Source organism: Delphinus delphis, chromosome 20, assembly GCF_949987515.2.
Source record: "Delphinus delphis chromosome 20, mDelDel1.2, whole genome shotgun sequence".
NCBI lineage: Eukaryota > Metazoa > Chordata > Mammalia > Artiodactyla > Delphinidae > Delphinus > Delphinus delphis.
In genome coordinates, this window is record NC_082702.1 from 32,577,132 (window position 1) to 32,603,380 (window position 26,249).

Here is a 26,249-nt window from a genome sequence, read left to right on the forward strand (position 1 = left end):
ACTACTGAGTCTGCGCTCTAGAGCCCGTGAGCCACAACTACTGAGCCCGTATGCCACAACTACTAAAGCCCGCGCACCTGGAGCCCGTGCTCCGCCACAAGAGAAGCCACCACGATGAGAGGCCCTCGCACCGCAACAAACAGTAGCTCCCACTCGCCCCAACTAGAGAAAGCCTGCATGCAGCAACGAAGACCCAACGCAGCCAAAAATAAATAAATAAATAAAATTTTAAAAAACAAAACCAAAAAAACATACCTTTGGTCTTCCTCTGAGTTCCTGGCACATAGCTCCTAAATTCCTTGGAATTTCCTAAGTGATGAGAGTGATAAAGGTATGTTGTTATGCTATTGAAGTGACTTTTGGAAAGCCCCTAGGTAAGGTAAGATTGGGGACAGGTTGCTAAGGGAACCAACCACATGATTGGAGGCTTGGAGTTTCAGTCCCACCCCAACTTCTGGGGAGGAAAGAGGAGCTAGTGATTAAGGTCAATCACCAATAGCCAATGATTTGATCTATCAAGCCTATGTAACGAAGCCTCCATAAAAACCCCGAAGGGTGGGGTTTGCAGAACTTCCAGGCTGGTGAACACATATAGATGCGGAGAGAGTGGTGTACTCAGAGAGGGCATAGACACTCCGAGTCCCTTCCCACATACCTTGCCCTATGCATCACTTCCATCTGGCTGTTCCTGAGTTATATCCTTTTATAATAAGCTGGTAATCTGGAAAGTAAACTGTTTCTCTGAGTTCTGTGAGCCACTCTAGCAAATTAATTGAACCCAAGTGGGGGGTTCGTTAGAACCTCTGATCTATAGTTGGTCAGTCAAAGCACAGGAGACAACCTGGGCTTTTGATTGGCAACTGGAAGATGGCCAGGGGAGTGGGGTGGGTTAGGGGAGGCGTCTTGTAGGACTCGGTCCTTAACCTGTGGGATCTAATGATATCTCCAGGTAGTGTCAGAATTGAGTTGACTGCTTGGTAATGTTGAAACACGCACATCAGAATTGGTGTCAGAATTTGTAATAGCCAAAGACTGTCAACAACAGTAGAATGGATCGATTGTGGTATATACATACAAATACTATAGAGCATTGAAAATGAACAAATTATAACAGCATGCAACGGCTTGGAAGAATCTCAGAAACATGAGCGAAGGAAGGTATACATAAAGGAGTATAGGCTGTATGATTCCATTTATATAAAATTCAAAAATAGGCAAGCTAGCCACGAGGTAGAAAAGACCTAAGTGTCCATCGACAGATGAACAGATGAACAAAATTGGTATATCCATACAATGCAATATGATTCGGCAACAACATGGATGAACCTTGAAAACACTACACTAAGTGTAATAAGCCAGACACAAAAGTGCAAAGACTGAATGATTCCATTTGTAAGAAATATCTAGAAGAGGCAAATTCATAGAAATAGGAAGTAGATTAGAGGTTACCAGGGGCTGGGGTAATGGAGAAATAAGGAGTTATTGCTTTGTGCTTAGAGTCTGGGGTGATGAAAAAGCTTTGGAAACAGATAGCAGTGATGGTCGCACAACAATGTGGGGGTAATTAATGCCACTGAATTCACACCTAAAAATGGTTTAAATGGAAGCTTTCTTCCCTCCCAGTTATATTGAGATATAGTTGACCTGCAGCGCTGTATAAGTTTAAGGTGTACAACATAATGATTTGACTTACATACATCATGAAGCAAGTACCACAGTAAGTTTAGTGAACATCCATCATATCATGTAGATACAAAATTAAAGAAATAGAAAAATGTTTTTTTCTTGCGATGAGAACTCAGGATTTACTCTCTTAATAATTTTCATCTATAACGTACAGCCGTGTTAATTATATTTATCATGTTGTACATCACATCCCTAGAACTTATTTATCTTATAATTGAAAGTTTGTACCTTTTGACCACCTTCATCCAATTCCCCTTCTCCCCACTCCCTGCTTCTGTTAACCACAAATCTGATCTCTTTTTCTATTGTTTGTTTTTGAAGTATAATTGACCTACAACACATTAGTTCCTATTATACAGCATAGTGATTCCATATTTCTATATATTTTAAAATGATCACCATGATAAATCTAGAAACCATCTGTTACCATACAAAGATATTACATAATTACTGACTATATTCCCCACACCGTACATTTCATACCCATGACTAATTTATTTTGCAACAGGAAGTTCGTACCTTTTAATCTCCCTCACCTATTTTTCTCATTGCCCCCCTCTGGCAACCACTTATTTGTTATCTGAATCTATGACTCTGTTTCTGTTTTGTTATGTTTGTTCATTTGTTTTGTTTTTTAGATTCCACATATAAGTGAAATCATACCATATTTGTCTTTGTCTGACTTATTTCACTTAGCATAATACCCTCTGGGTCCAGCCATGTTGTTGCAAAGGGCAAGGTTTCATTCTTTTTTATGGCTGAGTAATATTCCATTGTATATATACACCACATCTTCTTTATCCATTCATCTATTGATGGGCACTGAAGTTGCTTCCATATCTTGGCTATTGTAAATAATGTTGCAGTGAACATAGAGGTGCACATATCTTTTCTAATTAGTGTTTTCGTTTTCTTTGGATAAATACCCAGGAGTGGAATTGCTGGATCCTTCAGTAGTTCTATTTTTAACTTTTTGAAGAACCTTCATGATGTTTTCCATAGTGGCTGCACCAATTTACATTCCTACTAACAGTGCATAAGTGTTCTCTTTTCTCCACATCCCTGTCAACACTTATTACTTGTTGTCTTTTTTTTTTTTTTTTTTTTTTTTTTTTGCGGTATGTGGGCTTCTCACTGTCGTGGCCTCTCCCGTTGTGGAGCACAGGCTCCGGACGCGCAAGCTCAACGGCCATGGCTCATGGGCCCAGCGGCTCGGCGGCATGTGGGATCTTCCCGGACCGGGGCATGAACCCGTGTCCCCTGCATCAGCAGGCAGACTCTCAACCACTGCGCCACCAGGGAAGCTCTACTTGTCTTTTTGATAATAGTCATTCTCACAGGTGTGAGGTGATATCTCATTGTGGTTTTGATTTGCATTTCCCTGACAATTAGTGATGTTGAGCACCTTTTCATGTGACAATGACAAAATGGTAACAGAGATGCATCAGCAGAAGTGTAATGCAAAAAGTAGAACACAATTGTTTAATGTGATAGAGGGGACAAAGCTGTATTTCTAAAGTGATGTTTTATCTAATATGTGATTTTTAAAATATATGTATAAAAATTAATAGACTAAATATTTTAAGTATTTGACTATTTAACCTACATACCTAAAAGTTATAAATACAAGCTGGTCCATGAATGTGTTGTTGGTTTTTTAAAAATTATTATTATTTTTAGTTGTGGTAAAATACACATAACATAAAATTTACTGTCTTAACCATTTTCAAGTTTACAGTTAGTTCAGTGGTATTAAATACATTCACACTGTTGTGCAAACATCACCACCATCCATCTCCATAACTTTTGATCTTGCAAAACTACAATTCTGTCCCCCCAAAACAATAACTCCTCATTCTCTAGTTTCTCCCAATCACCATTTTACTCTCTGTCTCTATGATCTTGACTGTTTCACGTAAAAGTGGATCATACAGTATTTGTCTTTTTGTGACTGGCTTATTTCACATAGTATAATGTCCTCAAGGTTCATCTACAGTACAGCATATGTCAAATTTTCCTTCCTTTTTTCAGGCTGAATAATATTCCGTTGTATGTATAGACCACATTTCGTTCATATATCCATCCATCCATCAGTGGACACTTGGGTTTCTTCAACATTTTGCTTATTGTGAATAATGCTGCTATGATCATGGGTATACAAATACCTCTTTGAGACCCTGCTTTCAATTCTTTGTGTATATAGCTAGAAGTGAAATTGCTGGATTATATGGTAATTCTATTTTTAATATTTTGAGGAACCACCATACTGTTTTCCACAGTGGTGGCACCATTTTCTATTCCCACCAACAATGCACAAGTGTTCCAATTTCTCCACATCCTTGTCAAAACTCATGGTTTTCTGGCTTTTGACAGTAGTCCTCCTAAGAGGTGTGATGCTGTTTTTGGTTTTGATCTCTTTGGGAAATAGAAAATTGTCATATATTTGAGCAATATGCTACTTTCTAACATACGTGCGCAAGTATGCATATGTGTGGAATAAATCCCTAGAAGTGAAATTCCTGGCTCAAAGGATGTGTGCACTTTATTTATTTTTTTAAAATAAATTTATTTTTTGTATTTACAATTTTTATTTTTGGCTGCGTTGGGTCTTCATTGCAGTGTGCAGCCTTCTCATTGCGGTGCCTTCTCTTGTTGTGGAGCACGGGTTCTAGGCGCAAAGGCTTCAGTAGTTGTGGCACGCAGGCTCAGTAGTTGTGGCGCACAGGCTTAGTTGCTCCGCGGCATGTGGGATCTTCCCAGACCAGGGCTCGAACCCGTTTTCCCCTGCATTAGCAGGCGGATTCTTAACCACTGCGCCACCAGGTAAGTCCATGTGCATTTTAAAGTCATCAAATTGCCCCCACTGAGGTTGCCCCAATTCACACTGCTACCAAGTGTGTCAGAGCACCTGTTTCCCCACACCCGAGCCATCGCAGCACATGATCAATACTTCGATTCACTAATGCGTCTCCTAGTGCCTCTGGTTCTACTGTGGAATGAGGTCCCTCCACCCTTCCTTCTGGGCCACAGCAGTCACCCACACACAGAGCCCTGTTTCATGTCCCAGATGAGACCCCCCTCCTCAGTCTCATTTCCTCCATACCACCCTCCACACAGGCAGCCAAAAAGATTTTTCTCAGGTCCTGTCCTGTCTGCCTCTGGGGAATCCCACACCTCCCCATTCCCACCTGGTCCAGCTCAAATATACCCTTTTTGTGAATCCTGCTTAGATAAGACTCCAAACAGAATGATTTATTCCCTCCTCCTGTGCTCCTACTGTTTATAACTTTCTATTTAAAGCAGAGCTTGGTGCTCAATATGATCATTCACTCATTCATTTAACAGTTATTTACTGAGCATCTTCTGTGTTGCCAGCACTGTTTTGTGCATTAGGAATAGAGCAGAGAAAACTCTGTCTTCATGGAGCTTACATTCTAATAGGGGAACAGACAATAAAGATCTACATGTAAAGTAAACTACACATGGTATACCTGCAAGTAAGGACTAGGGAGAAAAATCAAGCAGAGAAGGAGGATTAGGAGAGCTGGAATGGTGTGTGTGTGACTTTAAATAATGTGTCCAGGGATGGGAATTTCCTGGCGGTTAGGACTCGGTGTTTTCACTGCCGGAGCCCGGGTTCGATCCCTGGTTGGGGAACTAAGATCCTGCAAGCCGCACGGTGTGGCAATAAATAAATAAATAAATAAATTAATTAATTAATTAAATGTCCAGGGAAAGTCTTTCGGAGAAAGTAAAATTTGAGCAAGGACCTGAAGAAGATTAGGAAGTGTGGTAGGTTGAATGGTGGCCCCAAAAGATATGTCTACGTCCTAGTCTCCAGAACCTCTGAATGGAAGCTTAATGGGGAAAAAGGTTTTTGCAGAGCCGTTAGAGAATGAATTTATGTTAAGTAACCAAATTTGTGGTAATTTGTTATGGAAGCCCTAGGAAACTAATACAGGCAGCAAATCTTGTGGAAATCTGGGGTGGGGAAGAATGTTCCAGGGAGAGAGACTCTCCAGGACAAAAGCCCTGGGGTGGGGATTTGGTAGTTTATGGACCACCAAGGAGCTGGAGCTGCTGAAGCAGACTGCACAAGGAAAGTGGTAGGAGTGAGGTTAGAGCCTAGGGAACCAGATCATGTGAGACCATGCAGGGTCTTGCTGGCTTTGACCCTGAGTGAAGTGGAGCCCTGGCCGGGTTTTGAGCAGAGAAGTGGCATGATCAGACTTACAAAGACGTAAATGAATGCATAGCAGCCACCATATCACATCCTCACTGTGTCCATGACTGCTAAACTCTGAGCAATTTGAGGGCAAGGGACTATAGTAAATTTTTTTGCATCCCTAGGGATCATCACTAATAATGAAAGAGTTCCTACAAATCAATGAGAAAAAGACCAAAAAATAGGCAAAAGAAAAATCCAAGTGTTTAACAAACATGAAAAGCAACCGGCTCAATTGCATTCCTAGGAATTTATCCAAGAGCAATGAAAGCATGTGTTCACAAAATATTTGCATATGAATGTTCATAGCAGCTTTATTTATAATAAGGAAAAGTTTAAGCAGCCCAGGTATCCATCAACAAGAGAACTATCCATACAGTGTATCCTTATCCATGTATGAAATGTATCCATACAACTGGCTATCCATTTGTATATCCATACAATATACATTCAATCAATATTGTATGGGTATTTGCATGTCCATACAGTGGAACACTATTCAACAATAAAAAGTAACTAACTATTGCAATGACATAGATGAATCGCACAAGACATAATGTTGAATGAAAGAAGCCACAGGGGCTTCCCTGGTGGCGCAGTGGTTGAGAGTCCGCCTGCTGATGCAGGGGACACGGGTTCGTGCCCCGGTCCAGGAAGATCCCACATGCCACGGAGCAGCTGGGCCCGTGAGCCGTGGCCACTGAGCCTGCGCGTCCGGAGCCTGTGCTCTGCAACAGGAGAGGCCACGACAGTGAGAGGCCCGCGTACCACACACACAAAAAAGCCAAACACAAACTAGTATGGGCTCTATGATCCCATTTATAGGAAGTTCCAGAACAGCCAAAGTTAATCTCTGATGAAAACATAAGAATGGTGATTGCCTCTGAGGAGTCAGAGCAGAGATTGACTAGGTAGGGACAAGAGAGAGTTTTCTGGGGGTCACGTTCTACAATATATCATAATAAAGGTCTGGGTTACACAAGTGTATGCATTTGTCATAACCAATCAAACAATACACTTAAGATTTTTGCATCACCATGTGTAAATTTTACATAGAGGTGAGGAGGGAGAGCGATAGACAAAGATTGAGCTCTAGTTAATGATATACATGCTCGAGTGTGTAAGATGAAGTGTAGTGACGCCTGTAACTTGCTCTGAATTGTATCAAAAAATAAAGACTGATGGATGGATGGATGGATAAATTGATATGTGCTAAAGCAAGTCTAGTAAAATGTAAATTGCAGAACCTACATGATGGGTAAATGGGTGTTCACTGTACAATTCTTTCTACTTTTCTGTATGTTGAAAATTTTCATAATAAAATGTTTTTCTGGGGAAAGAGGCTCAATAATCAGGGATGTGTAAATTATGAGACTATCTTCCACCCCTGGGATCAAATTACAAGACTATCTTCTACACTCTGGATTGCCAAAAATGTTGAAGACTAGGGATACAGTGGGCACAAAAGTGTGGGGTTTCTCACACTGCAGGTGGGTGGAACCATGGTGGTGCCCCTGCAAAGCCATTGGCCCTGACACCCCACGTGCTTCCTTCCTGTCCCCTTCCTGCCCTGAGCTTCTTGTCCTTTACATACGTTGTATACAATGTTGTATCCTGTTTTCCCCTCAGCTTGGATTATCAACATTTCTCCACTTCTCTAAAAACTCTTAGTAAACATTTTACTTAAAAGAAAACAGGTATTGCAGGATTTGAGTGCTTTGTTTTGATTTTTTTTTTATGGTTACAAAGTTCATTGTAGAAAAGTTAGAATGTTCAGAAAAGAACAAGGAAGAATAAAAATCCCCTGACACCCGTTGACATTCTGTTGGTCCTCTTTCTTGTCTCCTCTGTGCACATGCACAGGCGCGCAAACATACACATGCACACACACAGATTTTTACATTTGTGTGCGTTTTAACAAAATAGGGATCCTATTGGACATCATGTTTTGTTATTTGCTTTTCTTAATAAAATTCTTCTGGGATGTGGTTTTATAGGCTGCCTGGTTCTCTAATGAGGGACTCATTTTTCTCCATTGTTGGGGTCCAGGTAGGGTCAGCCTGCTGCTTGCTATGCCCTTTCAGAGCCCAGGGCAGAGACAGGCCCACCGACACCGGCTTAGAGATGTGCAGGCTCCTTGGGTCAGAGCGCCTGGCAGAAGTACCTTCTGATCCTGAGGGAGTCCCCCTGGCCTGGCCTCTGGCCCCTGGTCTGGCTGCCCCAGCTGCTCCCATCACCACCTGGTTCCAAGCTCAGCTGGGAGCGAGCCGGTCACCCCTCCTCCCTCGGGGTTCCGCTGCCAGTCCTGGCATGTGCTGGCCTGTCCTGAGTTGCCCTTGGCTGGGCCGGGTCGGGTGAGGGTGGACCCAGAGTCCCCCTGAGGACTGTGAGAAAAGTCAGGCATTTGAGGCCAGCGGTCAGGGTGTCTTGCTTCAGCAAGGCCTTTGGCCGAAGAAGCATCCTCGGTCCAGCCCTCAGCCTGGAGGAAACCCCTGTGCCCCAGGCTTCATTGTATTGTCAGGATTTCCTGTTTCCTGGCCACCTAACCTATTTATGGGCCACAATGGCCCCTTCCCTGGGGAGGCCCCTACTGTACTCGGGCCATTCTCCACAGGCCTCTGGGCTGGGCCCAGACCTCCCATGACGGCCCAGCCTGGCCTTTCTCTGGGGTAGGGACAATAAATGCGTGTCACCTCACGTGCTAATTCAGTAGATTGATAGAGCCTGCCGGGCACAGCGAGGCTCCTGAGGCTCTGTCTGGGCTCAGCAAGCCTGACAGTCCATCAGCCGTGAGTGCTGGGTGGGGCTGGTGACGTGAGCTTACAGCATGGTGACGGCAGCCCTCTGCCCAGGCCCTAACTCCCTTTCTTGTCTCATCTCCTACCTCACGGCCATGCCCCACCCCTCCAGCCACAGGTCCGTTCTCCCCTTTGAACACGACCTGCCTTTTCCTGCCCCGGGGCCTTTGCTTTTGTTGTGCCTCTGGCCTCTCGTGTCCTGAGCAATTTAATCAGGCAAGATTTATCAAATGAAGCAGACACTGTTCAGCTCAACAATTCTTACTCAACCTTCAAGGCCCTGATTCTAATGTCACCTCTTCAGGGAGGCTTTCCTGTGCCCCTAAGACTGGTCCCCCATATGCCCCTTCCCCAGCCCTGGTACCATGCTATAGGAGAGGCCACCAGGTCAATTTTCTGGGTATCTGAGATCAAGTTCTCTAGAAGCAGAGCCTGAGATGCAATTTTTATGCAAGTGGTTTACTGAGATCCTCAATCCATGTGAAAGTGAGGGAAGCAGAGAATAGGGCAGAGAAAGAAGCCAAACAGGGTGTGGTTTCAGGAGAAATCTTGCCTCAGCCTGATCCCCGAGGACTCCAGATTGTGAACGGTACCAAAGACATTGTGGACTCCAGAGGCCAAGGGACCTGGCTGCTAACCGCCCATGCTGGTCAGTCACTGCTCATAACCTCCTGAACATCTCCAGGTGATGCGGCTCCCGTCAGCCAAGGGCAGCCTCTGGAGGGGGTGAGCTGAGAGCAGCCAATAGCACAGCAGCTCAGGGATGGGAGCACCAGCCCGGGGATCTGGGCGGACATGATCAGCGCCTGCAGCAGGGAGTACCCCACCAAGTGGGAGCTGCCCACAGCAGGTGTGGCATCTGAGGCACCCAAGAGCCCAGAACTGGGCACCCAAAGACAGATGTGACACGTGACATACTGCTGAACCCAGGGAGGGCAGCAGCTTCAGGGCTGGTACTGACTCTGTGGCCTGAGCCCCGGTATGTGGGGGTCACCCCCTGCCCCAGTGCCTTCCCAGCAGGCCTGGTGTCTGTGCCCCTGGGCCTCATCTCCTCTGGCTGTGTCCCACCTCTCTCCCCTGGGTCGTGTTGGTCGGCCCGGCTGTGTGTCCAGCAGGCTCTAGGAGGGCTGCAGGCCTCTGTGCCAAGGATGTTCTGGACCTCTCCCCAGCCCTGTCCACCTTCCACTCCTCTCCCTGCCTTGGGCACCATCCCTACACAAGTCACGTCTAGATGGGTAAGCAGCTCCCTAAATCCCTCCTCGTTTTGGAAGCCTCCCCAGACCTGGACTCAGGAAAAAGGTGATATTGGGGAAGGGGCACGGTTCTGGCCGCTTCCTGTCCCCTGGTGGTGGTAGTGGCGGTGGTGAGGGTGGTCTCCAGGCTGACCAACCAAGGAGCTGGTCTCAGGGGCCTCAGTCATCCAGCCAAAGGCCATGGTGTTTAGGCCATGATGAGGGGGTCAGGGTACAGAGCTGGGGTCTGGAGAAGAGCTGGCTCCCTTTGAGCAGCCTGCGGGAGGAGGAGTTCAGCCGCTGGAAAGGGGTGGGACCAGGAAGGGTGTCCAGAAGCTTCACTCAGCATCCCTACCCTGCTGGGCCCTGTGTTTGGGGAGGGTGGTGAAATGTGGTGGGGTTTGGGCCAGGCAGAAGAGAGTGAGGAAGGGGAGTGTGCCTGTGTTGATAACCCCTCCAGGAACAGGTTCATGCTTACAGGAAGGAAGAGAGAAAAACAGCCCACAGCTGGGACCACCAGGCAGGAAGCTGGAATCCCAGCTCTGCTCCCTGTGCTTTGCAACCTGAAGCTCTGGGCCCCTGGGCTTCAGGCTTTCCAAATTAATGACAAGGAGTTGGACCAGGTGGCCTGCGGGGACTCTTTGGGCTGGAACAACCTGCCGAAAGTCCCTAAGTCAGGAAGGGCCCCCAGTCCCTGGGAAGAGGCAGCTCTTCAAGGGGCGGGACAAGGAGCCTCAAAGCCCAGGATGGAGGAAGAGGCACCCAGGGACCTTGTCAATAGCAGCATCAGTCAGACCTGGGCTCCAGTCTCAGGGCAGCCACTTGCCCCCTGTGGGCCATTTACATCTCTAAGCCTCAGGCTCCTCACTGGGAAAGGGGGACAGTAATAACAGCACCTGCCTCAAGGGTCGGTATGAGGGCAACGGGTACCCAGGGCCCTCAGGGACATGTTCCCGCTCCCCCACTGTGGCTCTGTGATCCTTACATCAGCCCTATTAGGGAAGCAGGACAAGGCTAGTGCCTATATTTCAGATGACAAAACTGAGGCTCCAGGAGCTCAGTTCAGGCTGCCTCCTTCCCTTTGATGCACCCTGCCTCTCCCACCTCCATGGCTGCAGGCGATGTTGGCCAGGCCATGTGTGTGTGCACACGTGCACATTCACACGCACACACACTCACATGCACCCCCGCCCCCTCTGCAAGGCCACCCTGGGCTCAGCACTGCTGAGGTGGGAGATGGGAGCAGAGCATGGTGTTTCCCGCTGCTGGGCTCCTCCTGCCAAGAGGGGAGGAAGGAAGGAATGGCGCTGGTGGCAGGAGGGGGATAGGATGGGGGTGGAGGGGTGAAGTGGCTGCCTGTTCCATGGAAGGATCCATTTTTCCCTCGAAACACTCCTGCCTTCCACCCCCTCCCCCAGCTGCCTTTTCCTGGAACAAAGGCTGGGGGTGGAAAGGAGACGGTCCCAAGATCCACCTGGACAGATGCACTGTGACTTCACCAGCCCAGCTTGGCCCCAGAGCGTGGCCCCAACCCCATCCGGCAGCCCAGATCCCTGACCACCTCTCTGCCTCATAGAGGGAAACCGAGGCAGAAGGTCAGAAAACCACCTTCCTCCACATTGGGTCCTGTCAAGCCAGAATAAAACGGTGCAGCCCACACCCTTTGAGGGGTCATGACGGTCAGTCCCCTGCCTCAGAAAGGCCAGGGCTCCAACGAGGGGGACACTTCCCTTGGGGGCCTGTTTTGCTCTTCATCAAAAAGTTCCTGCTATGTCCAGCCAATCATCCCCAGTGGGGGACAGACTAGCACCTGCCATGTCCCTGTCTCCCTCCCTGGCCAGCAACGCCTGGGGTGAGAGTGCAGGGCGTGGGCCGAGCAGTGAGAAGGCGAGGCCGGTGAGCACTGGGGAGAAGTTCTCTGGCTTTTCACCTGCTCTGCTCTCTGCTCCGCGTGGCTCTGGCCTAGCTCTCCCTCATCCTTTCTTTCCTCCCTATTCTCCCCCTCCCCCCACCCCCGCTTTCCCCCCTCCTGTGTGTCCTCCCTCTCTCTTCCTCTGAATCACTTCTTGTCTCTCTTTTCTCTCTTGTGTGTGCATGTCTCTCTCTGTCCTGGGCGCTCTCTCACTTTCACTTTCCTTGGCTTTCTCCTTTGCCGCTTCTGCCCCTCTCTTTCCTCCTCTCTCCCTCCTTTGCTCCCCCCTCCCCGTCCCTCTCTCCCTTGACTTTCCAGCACTCCCCTGCCACAGATGCAGCTGTCCTGCAGGCATCTCCCCAAGCTGTTCCACCAGCTCCTCAGCCTGCCCCTCCTCCCCCAGTGCTCCCCCAGGCTCTCACCATACCTGTGCAGCCCCTGCATGCTCCCCACTTCCTGCCTGTCTCCCTCCAAAGGCAGACCTCTGTCCAGCACAGAATGTCGGAGCTGGAGCTGCAGTGCGAGGGACCTGACGTGGGTTAGGGCTGAGAAATCGAGGTAAAGACTAGCCAGGAGCTAACAGACCCAAGACGAGGCCAGTTGAGGCAGCACCCCAGAACAGCAGAGCTCGGGGGCTCTGAAATTACCAGCACAGCCCCTGCACTTTACAGCTTGTAAGTCGGGGCTCCCACTGTGGGGTCCTAAGCGGGCAGCCCCAGACTCAGCAGGGCAGGGCTCCCTATGCCAGGCACTCCTGGCTGGTCATTGCCACCCCAGCAGGCAGCCCTGCAGCCCAGCAGCCCAGCAGACTGTAAATCACCACCATTGTCTGGCCTGGCCCCAGTCTCGCCTGTACTTTAAAAGGAAGACAAGAATCTCCCTGCACGCGGCCCCCCTGCCTGCCAGCCGAGAGAGGGCTGACGCAGCAGAAGAGAAAGGGGGTCTTTATGCCCACGGGCAGGAGGGCACCGCATCCCTTCCCAGTCCCCCTACAATGCCCTCTGGTGAAAGGAGCCTTTGTGATGCTCCCTGAGACTGGCCAGAGCAGACACAGTGCCCTCCCCAAACAGGAGACAGTAACAGGCAGCTGGGGGGCTCTCTGTCCTGTGGGGAGGAGGGTCACAGGCCATACTGGGGGAGGCCTCTGGGCCCAAGGACCTGAGGAAGAAGCCATGTGATGGCAGGAAAGGAGAGAGGAGACACTCAAATTGCAGCATGCGGAAGCGAGGTTAGAGTTGTCGTGTCCTGTGTCCACATAGGCCCTGACCTTTCGCAGCTGCGGAGGAGTGAATTCCTGTGGAATTGGTCACAGAGGAGGGGCAGCTCCCCTGCCACCCAGTCTCACTGACCACATTCTCACCTACTCTACCTCTCACCCACTCTGCTTTCATTGCTTCTTGAGTCACTTTGCACAGCCCAGGCAGGTACTTTGCAATGCTGTTCCTTCCACCTAGAACACTGTTCCCTCCGTCTGCACTGCTCATCACCTCAGAGGTGCCCACTTTGACCGCTCCTCTGCCCTTCTGGGCTAGCTCTACTTCCCCTTATCCCACCTCCTCACCTTCCAGCCTACCATGTCATTTGTTATGTCTGTTTTTTTTTTTTTTTTGTCAGTCTCCCCAGCTGGAATGTGAGTTTGGTGAGGAAACTTACATTCATTTTTCATTTATCTCTTGTCCCAGTGCCTGACACACCGTAGGTGCTCAATGAATATTTCTTCGAATGAAGGTATAGATCACTTCACTTCCCCTTTCTCCTACCCTGAGAGGGAGGCACAATGGTTCTCCATCTGGAACTGAGGGATACTTCTCAAGTTACGTAGTGAAAAAGAAGTGGAACTGAGGGACTTCCCTGGTGGTGCAGTGGGTCACTCCACGCTCCCAATGCAGGGGGCCTAGGTTCGATCCCTGGTCGGGGAACTCGATCCCACATGCCACAACTAAGAGCCCACATACGGCAACCCAGAAGTCCACATGCTGTGGCTGAGTCCGCATGCTGCAACTAAGACACGGTGCAGCCAATACAAATAAATAAATAATAAATATATTTTTTAGAAGTGGAACTGGGATTCAGATTCAAGGCTATTTGACCCCAGAAGCCATGCCGTTAACCCATAGTTCCCTATCTCCCTGTGACAGCCACCCTCATGTGCTGGGACCCTGCCTGGAGGGACCCCAAGGAAAGAAGGGCAGAGAGAAGGGCTCAGCCCTCAGAGAATGTTTGGATGGCCCAATCCCTGCCTTACAGGTCCAATGGGGGCCCAATGCCAGGTCCTCAAGCAGAGCTCTGTCCCTGTGAGAAGAGGGGAGCAGCTCCACCACTCCCCTGCACCTCACCCCTGCAAGTCTGACCCTGCCCAGCTGTGCATCATTAGGCAGGGTTCCTACTGCTTCTGGAAATTTAGTGCCCCCCCCCACCTCTCCCACCCTGTGTAAAGTGGGGCAGTAACACCTGCTCAGCAGGTGCGTCTGTGAGGAGCACAGGTGAGAATGTACAGAAAGGGCTCCTGGGACCCGACTGTAAAGCCACAGACCCCTCTGCAAAGGCCTGAAGCTGGCAGGAAGCTAGGGGTGGGAAGGACTCCAGAGAAAAGGCTTGGTTCCCTCAGCCCCCGGCTGGAGGAAAAGGCTGAGCTCGGGGCTGCCAAAGCCATGAGTCAGCCGTCCCTGAAAAGCCAGGCAGCCCAGGGCCCAGCAGGAAGTGGAGGGCCAGGGGCCCTGGGGCCTGCTCTGTGGATGGGGACAGTCTCCCCAGGGAAGGGCAAAGCCATTCAGGCCAGGAGCCATTGGAATCCATCTCTTTCAATCCTGATCCAAGGACCTGAGTGATGCTAACAGTGGTCCCTGAAAAAGGGACTTCCTTATAAAGGCCAAACGTGGGGCTGCCTGACCCCTCCAGACTGCCTTCATGCCCCCCTTCATCTTACCACTCCATCCCCATGAGCCCACAGTGTCTCCCAAGGCCCCTCCGAGCCAGAGACAGGGCCTTAGGGGACAGCAAGCTGGGTCCTTCACTGTGCAGATGGGGAAATCGTCCCAGGGAGCAGCAGTGAAGGCCTGGGGCAGAAAGAGACAGGGCCCAGCTCTTTCCGCGCCAGGCCTCGCACTTGGCTCTGCTTCGAGGACAAGCCGCTCAAGTGCTGCTGTCCATCACTGCCCGGTCGGATGCTCCGGCACAGGCAGGCTCGGAGCCCGGAGTGGAGACCCCATCCAGTGCGCCCTCTTGCCCCATCTCTCACCCCACCCCAGCCACATGGAACCTCTTGCAGTTCCTCAAACTGGCCAGGCTCTATCCAGTCCCTTCTGCCTGGAAGGTCATCTCCCCTTTCTCTTTCCTGGCCAACCTGTGCCCATCCCTCAGCTCTCCTACAAACAGTAGACACAGCTTCCTCCAAGAAGTGCTCCCTCTCCTTCTGCTTCCGTGAAGCCGGGGCTATGAGGCCCTCTCTGGGTTTCTACCCATCGTAGAAGCCACTCTCTAGGGCTGTGGTTCAGCCCCAGATCCCAGCACTATGGCCAGTACACAGCAGGAGCTCAGTGTTTGCTCAGTGAAGCGGACTGTGAATGAGGGGAATGAGCTCCTCATGATGGAGGGTCTCTAGGATGGGGGGCGGTCCCCAGGGAGCACTGCCTTCTTCTCTTTCGAACTTCCCCGCTCTGGCCACTTAAGGTGGCTGGGGAGATGGAGGAATCCCTGGGAGAGGGAGGAGGCACCACTCTCTCCCCAAGGGTCGCCTCCCTCTTGGAAGGGCCAACTCCACCCTGCTCTGTTGGGCCCACTTCTCACTTCCGTTTCCCGGGCCCCTGCTGCTAACTGTCCCCTCCTCTATTCCCCTGTTCAGATTCGAGACAGAGGGACCTGATGGCCACGTCCTGGGTCACTGACCAGCCCAAGAATTCATCAGCCAGGGGCCCAGGCTCCATATCCCAGGCAGCCAATAATTCACTAAAAAAATCTGTTCATTCATTTATTCAAAAAATTTGCTCTGAGCACTAAATCTGTGCTGGGCACTATCCTAGGTGCTGAGGATACGGCAGGGAAGAAGACGGAAGTGTGCCCTGGCCTCTCGGGCACAGTCGAATGGGCTCCTCTCTCCTCCCCACATTTCTGGAAGCCTCCGCCTTCTCCCTGATGAAGATGTCTTCGTTTCTCCTCTCCATGGAACCTCTCTAAGCAGGCAGACACACCTGGGCCAGAAGGAGGCCAACCACAATGACACCCATGAGGCTGATGAACCGAGACAAAGACCGTCACCCTGACAACTCCCGCCCAGGAGTGCTGGGTCTTGCCCTAAGCACGGTCCCCTCATTCTCTCAGCAAACCCCAGCCACAGCACTATGAGGTGCACATCGCTACTGTAATTCCTGTTGCTGTAAAATGGGAAGGTCCAGTGAGGTGAACTGTAGCTCAGTTTACAGGGCTGGTAAGCAATAGAGCCAGGATTCAAGCCCACGCTGGCACACGCTACAGGGAAGGGCTTAATCACTGGCCACTTGGCTTTTCCAGGCCCAGAGTGGGCACATCCATTCATCTCACTGCCCTACAATGACCCCGCAGGCGGGAAGGGCAAATGCCCCAGAGCATCTGGTCTCCATCAGACTTGCTTTCTGCTGGGAGGGCAGTGCTGGAGAGGGCCTGCCTGGAAGAGAGGGGACGGTGACCAGCCAGCCCAGTCCCTTACAGGAAGCTCATTCAGTGGGAGACCCCTCCCAGCACAGCCCCAGTCTCGGTCACAGGGACTCCTGTGGCACAGGGGCCTATTTTGGGGAGGCTGTGTCCAACTTCCCCATCCTCTCCAGCCAAATCCAGAGTACACTCAAGACATGGGCTCCGTTTTTGCATCCCCCACCTGAGGCCTGCTTCCTCCCTGGTCCATCACTCTCCTCTACAGTCCCCATCTTGGTGGGGACCATGTCCTCCTGCCCAACACCCCCTATAATTAATCGTGGCTCTGGTCCCATTGCCAGGCCCGGACAGGGCCATCTACCTCTCCTGGTCAGAAGCCAGTGACCAACTCAAAATAACTATTTCCCTTCCCTCCAGCACAACTGTCTTTCCTGGGGAGGACAACAGCTGCAAGGGATTAGGTATGGGGAATGGAACCCCACCCACCGAGCTGGAGGCCGGGGGGGCCGGGGGCGTGGTGTGAGGGGCCTGCCCCACCCCGGCATCCAGCACCCAGGGTCGCCTCGCCCCCGGAGTGAAGTCCTCTTCGCCAGGAGCAGGAAGTCAAAGAAGGGAGCTGAAGGACGGCTGCCTCCCTCAGCCCAGCCCACCTGTGGCCAGGACTGGGCCCCCAGCCTGAGGTTGCTGCTTGAAAGTCAGGCATAAAGGAACTGCATGCTCATTGCAGGAGGAAGCTGGAGTTCCCACTTCCGGGCCTTTGCTCCCACTGTTCCCTCCGCCTGGACCACCTTTCCTCCTTTGGCCTCCTGGCCACACAAAGTCCTCCTCCACAGAGCCTTCCTCGATCCCCCCCGCGCGCCTCCAACAAAACGCAGAGACTGGAAGTTACACCTTTTACTGCTCACACAACCACCTCTAACGGTACTTCTGCCAGGAACAGACCCCCTGGTGAGGGCGACTCGGTGAGAGGGCAGAGCCACCCTCAGCTGGAGGAGATGGGGGGCTCCCTTGGACCCCGGAGTTGAACTGAGCTGCATAGGCCTCACTCTGAGCAGTGACACCTCATCCAAGGCCAGCTCAGCCAAAGGACAAGGGGAGGTGTGACTGGGCTGGGGAGGGCCCCGAGAGAGCTCTGAGTCCCCAAGGCAGGGCTGTGTCACATGAGCGCCAGCCTCGGTGCACATCTCCCCGCTACCTTTGGGGCTGCTGCTTCTCTCTCTGGATGGCCCCTCTGTACCTGTGCCACTCTGCCCTGGGGCCACTCGAAGTTCACCTCGCCCCCCCACTCCTCCTCCCTCTGCAGACACCCCATTGTCCCTGTGTCCCTTTCCTGAGGCAGCCTGATGGATGTTGCTTTCTCCCTGCAGGTCTTGGTTACAAGGGCTCTCAAAGCCACACTTTCAGGCTAGCCCCTCCCTAAGCAAACTCGAAAGAGGGAGAGGGAGAGGGAGAGGGAGAGGGGGAGAGACAGAGAGAGAGAGAGAGAGAGAGAGAGAGAGAGAGAGAGAGAGAGAGAGAGAGAGCGCGCTGGCGTGTCAATACACCTTCGTCTGGCCGGTGGCACTTCGCCCTCCCACCCTCAGCCTTTCATGTCTGAATGAGGTTACACAGTAGCTAAGGTCAGCGACCAAGGTCAGGAGTGAAAGATGATGCTCAGCATTCATACAGTTTTGAACTTGCGTCCCACTCCCGAGGCTCATCACCTAAAATGCACCCTAAGTGTTTGTAACTAATCCTACAATCCCTTGCAGGTCAAAGGGGGGTCCATGGCTCGGAAGCATTAGCACAACCTGTGACCTTATTAGAAATGCTGCACTTAGGGCCTCCTACCAGATCTGCTGAATCAGAACTTGCGTTTTAACAAAACCCCTAGATGATTCCTATGCACATTAATGTCTGAAAAGCCTGCTCAGATCCATTTTTAAGGAAGTGATTATATTACATTAAACGTTTTTTGGTAGTGGTGATAAAATCTTATTTTGTTTAATGCAAGCATTTGAAACAGCATTGTCCAATCAAAACTTCCTGTATCTGCACTGACCAACACGGTGGCCATTAGACACATGTAGCTACAGAGCACTTGAAATGTGGCTAGTATGACAGAAGAACGGAATTCTAAATTTACTTAAAATTAATTAACATTTAATTTAAATAGACACAGGTGGCTACTGGTTACCACATTAGCATGAATTTTCAATCCACTTCACTTTCTATAGGTCTGCCAACCTAGGAAACTGTAGCCTGGCTCCCTTCTCCGTCTCCACGAGGATTTGCACAGCCCTGAACTCCTTCCTTGTTACAGTGTGATATTGCGATATAGGAAGAAATACCTATCTTGGTTTTTATCCCCGGCTCCTGACCAGAGCTCCTAAAACCTTTGTAATTTCCTAAGCAGTAAGGGTGCCAGGAACATCTTTTGTTCTGATATTTGGTCTTTGACCTCAGTTCCTGACACAGAGGTCTAAATTCCTTGGAGTTTTCTGGGTGATAGGAACATCTTTTGTTCTAATGAAGTGACTCTTGGTGGGTTCCTGGATGGGAGCTGTTACCTGAAAGACCAAGCCATAATCAGAAGCTCAGAACTTTCAGTCCCCCTCTCCATCCTCTGGGGAGGAGAGAGGGGGTAGAGACTGAGTTAATCATGAATCACGCCTACATGATGAAGCCTCCATAAAAATCCCTAAAATACAGGGTTTGGGGAGCTTTTAGACTGGTGAACACATCCACTGTACTGGGAAGTTGGTGCACCCCAATTCCACAGGGGTGAGCCATCACAGCAAATTATCAAACCTGAGGAGTGGGTCAGGAGAATTACCAATTTGTAGCTCAGTCAGACAGAAGTGTGGCTAACCTGGGGACCCACTACTTGCAATTGGCCTCTGAGTTGCAGGGTAGGAAGTCTTGTGGAACTGAGCCCTTAACCTGTGGAATCTGATGCTAACGCCAGGTAGATAGTATCAGAACTGAATGGTAGGACACCCAACTGGTGTTGGAAAATTGGTTGGTGTCAGAAGTATTGTGTGAGTAGAGAAAGAAACAAATTTTTTCTTTTATATGGTTTCACAAATAAGGCAGGAAACTGGTGCCTCTGAGGCCCATGGAGCCACCAATGGGAGGGGAGGGTGGCAGCCACCATGGGTCCCCACACCAGGTGAGCTCAGCCTCCTGGGGAATGGGTGATGCCCTGAAGCACCCTTTAGGCCTCAACAGTTTCCTCGGGCAAGGGGAGTAGAATGGGACAAAGCTAATGTCCAAATCCCATAGGGAAGGCCAGTGGCCCCTCTGAGGCTCAGCTGCCTAAGGAAGCTCCAGCTTCTCCATTTCTCTTACTTGAGGTTGCTGGGATTTCCTGGGCATGAGGACTGGTGTAGAGCTTTGGGTGTAGAGCATCTCCCCTCCCCCACTCATCTGCCAGCACACGGATCAAAGTGAGCACAACCCTTGGGAATGAATATTTACTCCCTACAAGTAGTGCAGGGATATCAGAAATACCATTCCATAAGAAATAAATAAGATTCACACATGGCCAAAAAAAAAAAAAGAAATATCTTTCCACTGGAGAAATGAGTCAATTCCAAAATACATGACTGAACATTTTACAGGTACCTCTGTCCCCATTAAAATGGGGCATAAGAACTTGGCAAGCGCAGCCATATAAGACCTTCAGAACAGTATAGTCTGGAACTCAGGACCAGCAGCTCATCCCTCCTCCTGCCCACACACTTAGCAGAGAATCCCCATGTGATCCTACTGTCCACATATCGCCACATTCCCCACAGAAGTGCACCAAGAGAGAGCGAGCAGACACTTCACCGAGCTTTGGCAACGGGTGGCATGAATCTTTTTTGCATGCTCACTTGTCAGTTTTGTACTTGTGTCCTGAGACGTGCTTTCACAGCACACCACGGGGTAGCCAGTTTGGAGGGGAGAGAACTCGGCTTCCCACTACCTCTGATACAGGCTCCCGAGAGAGACCAGGACCGACATGTTGGCTTAGGTCAGTTTCCAACACCAAGAAGAGAGGCCCCAGGCTTGCAAGGATGCTTTAGGCTTCAGGTGAACATGAGGACAGACCTGGAGGAGGGGAGGCGGCTTTGAGGGTGACTTGGAACCCAAAGGCTAGTGTGTGTGTGTGTGTGTGTGTGTGTGTGTGTGTGTGTGTGTGTGTGTGTGTGTGTGTGTGTGTGTGTGTGTGTGTGTGTGTGTACTGATTCTACTGTATTTCCTGATTTTACTGTATTTCCTCCCAAATACCAGGAGGATTCACAACTGAAGACTTTATGGAAAAAAGGGTTGGGGGAAACCCATGTGATGAGAAAACTTATGAAAGCCCTTATTAATATTTATTACCCTCATGCAATAAAACAGCAGAGGCTCTCAGTGACATTTTACACCCTTTACTAAGGGGTTCTGTCCAATGTGTTTCCATATCCCACCCTTGCACACTGTTTTGCTTTGCTTCAGACACCATGGATACCAAGCACAATTTTTCCAAGGCTCATGCTCCGTCAGATGCTCAGCGCCTTATGGATTTACAATTTGGAGGGCCTCTATTGCAGCCCAGGGGTGCTCATGATTTGTATTACAGGACTCCATATTTTCACGTTACGGAAAAGGTACCGAGATGTAAGTTACACACTAGAATTTTGTATAAAGGGAACTTAAGGATTTCAAAGGTAGTGGAGTTGCTATCTGCAAACGTGCCAGGGTGGGCTGCTTTACACTCTCCTTCCTTCCCGGCATCTGGCTTCTCAGCACTCAAGAGGTATCACATCAACTCTTGCTCGCTCCAACTTGGAGCAGCTTCAAGTGACAGAAACACCAAAAATCACCAGGGGACGACGTTAACATGCAGATTTCTGGGCCAGATTTAGATCTCCTGAAAGAGAATCTGCATTTTAATGAGCTGGGCCCCAAGAGCTGCATTTTAATAGATCAGGGCTAAGTAATCTAAATTTGACTCTTTTTTTAAATTGAGAAACATAATCGGAAGAATATATTCAACTGTGTGTGCAATTCAAATAGTAATGAAGCAAGCGTCCATGTGTAAACACTGCCCAGGTTAAGAAATAAAGCACTGATGGTCTTTGGACGCCCCCTAAGTGCCTCTCCCAACATTTGTATCCCCATCCCCAACGCCACACCTCTAGGCAAAAGCGCACTCCTGAGTTTTCAGATACTCCGCCCTCCGCCTGTCACTAGAGTAGTCCCCAAAGGAATACGTTCCAAGACCCCCGGTGGATGCCTGAAACTGCAGATGGTACCAAACCCTATATATGCTACTTTTTTCCAATATATACATGCCTATGATAAAGTATAATTTATAAATTAGGCACAGTAAGAAATTAACAGTAACTAATAATAAAATAGAACAATTATAATGATACACTGTAATAAAAGTTATGTGAATGTGGTCTCTCTCAAAATATCTTATTGTACTATACTCATCCTTCTTTTTGCAATGTGAGATGATAAAATGCCTACATGATGAGATGAAGTGAGGTGGGTGACATAGCATTATGTCATTATTATACTACTGAACTTCTGACAATGTCAGGTGGAGATCATCTGCATCAGGTGATCTTGCATCATTGAGCCATGACAATGTCAATGGTGGGGTGTTAAGAGCAAACCATGTTGATGGTTTGGGGATCCCAGGTAGGGCAGCACGAGATTTCATCATGCTACTCAGAATGCAGCACAAGTTTAAATTTATGAATTATTTCTGGAATTTTCCATTTAAAATTTTTGGACTGCAGCTGACTACAGGGAACTGAAACCAGGAAAAGCAAAACTGCTGATAAAGGGGGACTACTGTATAGACTGTTGTTTATAAATGCATCCTAAACAGTATATTGTTTTGTCTATTTAAAAACTGTACAGAGGGTTTCCCTGGTGGCACAGTGGTTGGGAGTCTGCCTGCCGATGCAGGGGACACGGGTTCGTGCCCCGGTCCGTGAGGATCCCACATGCCGCGGAGCGGCTGGGCCTGTGAGCCATGGCCGCTGAGCCTGCGCTTCCGGAGCCTGTGCTCTGCAACGGGAGAGGCCACAACAGTGAGAGGCTCGCATATGGCAAAAAAAAAAAAAAAAAAAAATTGTACAGAAGTGGGCTTCCCTGGTGGCGCAGTGGTTGAGAGTCTGCCTGCCGATGCAGGGGACACGGGTTCATGCCCCGGTCCAGGAAGATCCCACATGCCGCGGAGCGGCTGGGACTGTGAGCCATGGCCACTGAGCCTGCGCGTGCGGAGCCTGTGCTCCGCCAACGGGAGAGGCCACAACAGTGAGAGGCCCACGTACTGCAAAAAAAAAAAAAAAAAAAAAAATTGTACAGAAGTGGAATCATCTTTACTATATTGTGCCTTGCTGTTTTCACTGCATTATGGTTGTGTGGTTCCTCTTTTCTTGCACCTAGCTGTAAATTGCCCCTTTTTCATCACCGTATAGTATTCCACTGGGTGAAGATAATACAAATGATCTAATGTATCATTCACAGACAGACATTTCTTCCAGCCCAGCTCTGAGGTAAGTTTCTTGTGTTTTATCATAAGGCTAATTTTGTTGAGGAGGAAACGGCGGGTCAAAGAAGTCACGTGATTTAAGAGCCTAGCACAGGAGTTAAACAGCCTGAGTTTGAAACCTCCTTCTGCCACCACTGTGTGAGCCTGGGCACATTAATCCCTGTGCCTTGGTTTTCTCATCAGTAAAATGACAATAATAGTTCTTGTTTCAGTGTTGTGATAATTCCGTAAAACAAATACATGTAAAGTAGTTAAAACCTGGCCTGGGGAAACTAAAAATAGAATTACCATATGACCCAGCAATCCCACTACTGGGCATACATCCAGAGAAAGACATAATTCAAAAAGACACATGCACCCCCATGTTCATTGCAGCACTATTTGTAACAGCCAGGTCATGGAAGCAACCTAAATGCCCATCGACGGACGAACGGATAAAGATGTGGTATATATATATACAATGGAATATTACTCAGCCATAAAAAGAAATGAAATTGGGTTATTTGTAGAGACGTGGATGGACCGAGAGACTGTCATACAGAGTGAAGCAAGTCAGAAAGAGAAAAACAAATATCGTATATTAACGCATATATGTGGAGCCTAGAAAAATGGTACAGATGAACCGGTGTGCAAGGCAGAAATAGAGACACAGATGTAGAGAACAAACGTATGGACACCAAGGGGGGAAAGCGGGGGTGGTGGGGGGTGGTGTGATGAATTGGGAGATTGGGATTGACATGTATACACTGATGTGTATAAAATGGATGACTAACAAGAACCTGCTATATAAAAATAAATTAAAAAACAAAACAAACTTGGCCTGGCCCATTCAAATACTTTCAGTTCAGGAATGGGAACAGTTTGAATTTCCCATGAGCCTATGTTACTTTTATGATCCATCAGTTAAACACAAATCTTTGCCCCACAGCTTTCTATCCTCAGCCTCAGGCCCTGAAGTTCAGCTAATGTGCAACCACGACGGGACAAACCAGGCAGGCCCTCGCTGCAGAGGCAGAGCTGAGTCTAGGCCTCCTGAGCAGCCAAGTCTGCCCTGGCCCAGCCTCCAGGCAGACATTATCTGACCCGTCAATGCCTCTACAAAAAGGATACAGCCACCACATAGGAAGCAGGGGGACGTCAGCACAAGGGAGGACAGGGATGGCATATGACTCCCATCAGGTGATCCTCACCCGTGTTCTACTCCTGCCACTCTGACAGGAGCCGGCCCGAGCCTCTCTGGGCTATAGTGTCCTCATCAGTAAAACGGAAGAAGGGAGGGCTCAGACAAGAAGGGCTCCTGACACTTGAGGCTTTTGGCTAAAGCTGCCAAGGATCTAGGGAAATCACCTTGGGGGTTGTTCTCTGGCATACTTGCCTCCTTAAGAAATGCCCCGGGAGGGGGCTGGACTGGCACGGTCAGTATTATTGGCTTGGTTGCAGGCGAAGCAATCAACGTGCTGGTAGCAAATAAGGGCCACAGTGGATCTGCTCTCCCCCAGGATGGGCCCTGCTGAGAATGACTGCATGCCTGTCCCCTCAAGTTCATGCCAATTAACGAACACTCTCATTTGGAAGACAACGCCTCCTGCAACACACCGTGACTTCAGAGGAGCTGGGTAACGCAACTCTGCCTGCTGCAATTTCCTCAGTCTAAGGTCACTCTGGCTCCAGCTCCATGAAGGAGGAGGGCTCCAGCCCCTGCAGCCTGACCTTTCCTTCCTCCTTCCCTTGGCCTCATAATTAGTCGTCGTCATCTTCCTGGTGAGCTGGAAAGCTGAGGGCAGGGGCCATGCAGTCGTTGGTGCCACAATTCACATTGGCCTGGGTCCAGCTTAGATAATACATCCCATCACCCTCAACGCCCCCTCACTTCCTCTCGGATGGATATGTGAAGCATCTGGGAAGCCAACAGCTGCCGCCTTATACCCCAAAGAGGGTGGTGAGGTAATCCCCATACATAGTCTGACAAGTGCCGCGGGGTGAAAGGGGCTCTGTGTGGAGGAGAGTGCATTACTGTATTTCTCTGGACTTCCAGGAGCACTCCACTGATGTCCTGGCACGGGAGAGAGATGAAAAGTTAACCGGGCTTTCTCGCCTCCACAAAAGCATCTTTCATCCCACAACAGACTCCAGATTGGAGGGAAGATTTCACCACACAGTGGCCAGAGACAAGAAGCTCTGTTGAAGTCCCTGACCACCCAGCCCCACCCATTTTTGAGGACCCCTCTATAACCCAGAAAGCTTGGGAGACAGACACACGGAGTCTAACAATGGGAATGCTAATGTGTTTCAGGATGGAGAAGCGGGCCAATATTCAGATGTGACTGGAGTTGGCCCTGAGAGAGCAGGCTGTCACCTGGGCTGATGGGTGCTCTGCGATGCTGAACGATGGTGACTCTCCAAGGAGAGGGGCAGCATCCACGGTGAAGGCGGCTCCAGTGCAGCTGTTAGCAGGAAGAGGAAGGCAAAGTCGTCTTGACTGAACCCACCTAAGTGCCAGGTCCTGACGACTGCGAGGGGAAATGAGAACTCAGTGAGTGCCTAAGGCAGCAGTGGAGCACCTTTCCCTCCAGCCCTCCCACCACTGCAGCCCTGCCCTCCTCAGAGATTCGGTCATGCTTACCCAGAGCACACTCTGGAGGATAAGGATGCGGGAGAACAGTGCTCCTTGTCACTTAACTTCTCAGGAGGCAGCAACAGTAATGACGAATTCAGCACTGTGTTTTTACCTCTAGTCAAAGTCAAAACAGCCAGTGCCCACAATTCCAGCCTCATCCTGTGGGATGAAACCAAATCCAGAGGGAGTGTCGGGGAGAGCACAGTATCCAGGATGGCCTTTTGTTCTTTTTTGACTTTGAAATTCTTATCACATAAATATTACCTTTCAAAGAAATCGTCTATAGTACAAAAAAAGTACGTAAATGATACAACCATTCTCTCCAGAAGTAATCACTGTACAGTTCTTACGTGTCCTATGAGATCATCTAGGTGTATCTACATATGCTCTTATCCACCCCCAAATGGTTTTCCCTCCAGAAATATTACATACAGTAGAGTTGTATCATATAAGTGTTTAACTTTTGTAAATTTAACTATTTGTGCCAGGGTCATTTCACTAACCAAGCACATGCCCCAGAATAAGTGTGAGCAGGGAGAGTGGTGCAAGATTTCAGTTCTCTCAAGTGAGTCCAGTGTTTAAAGAAACATTTTTCCTTCAAGTCCCTAAATTCAAGGCAAGTACTTCATCTGG

The 26,249-nt window shown here is 49.4% G+C and overlaps 1 long non-coding RNA gene across 1 annotated transcript; it reads right to left on the minus strand.

The window, feature by feature from the left end:
- Positions 1–265: 265 nt before the first annotated feature.
- On the minus strand, positions 266–25,697 carry LOC132417318 (uncharacterized). The gene is made up of 3 exons (XR_009517781.1): positions 25,623–25,697; positions 25,356–25,509; positions 266–309 (listed from the first exon to the last, which is right to left on the minus strand). It is a non-coding gene; the product is annotated as an uncharacterized lncRNA (long non-coding RNA).
- Between the last annotated feature and the right edge of the window lie 552 nt (positions 25,698–26,249).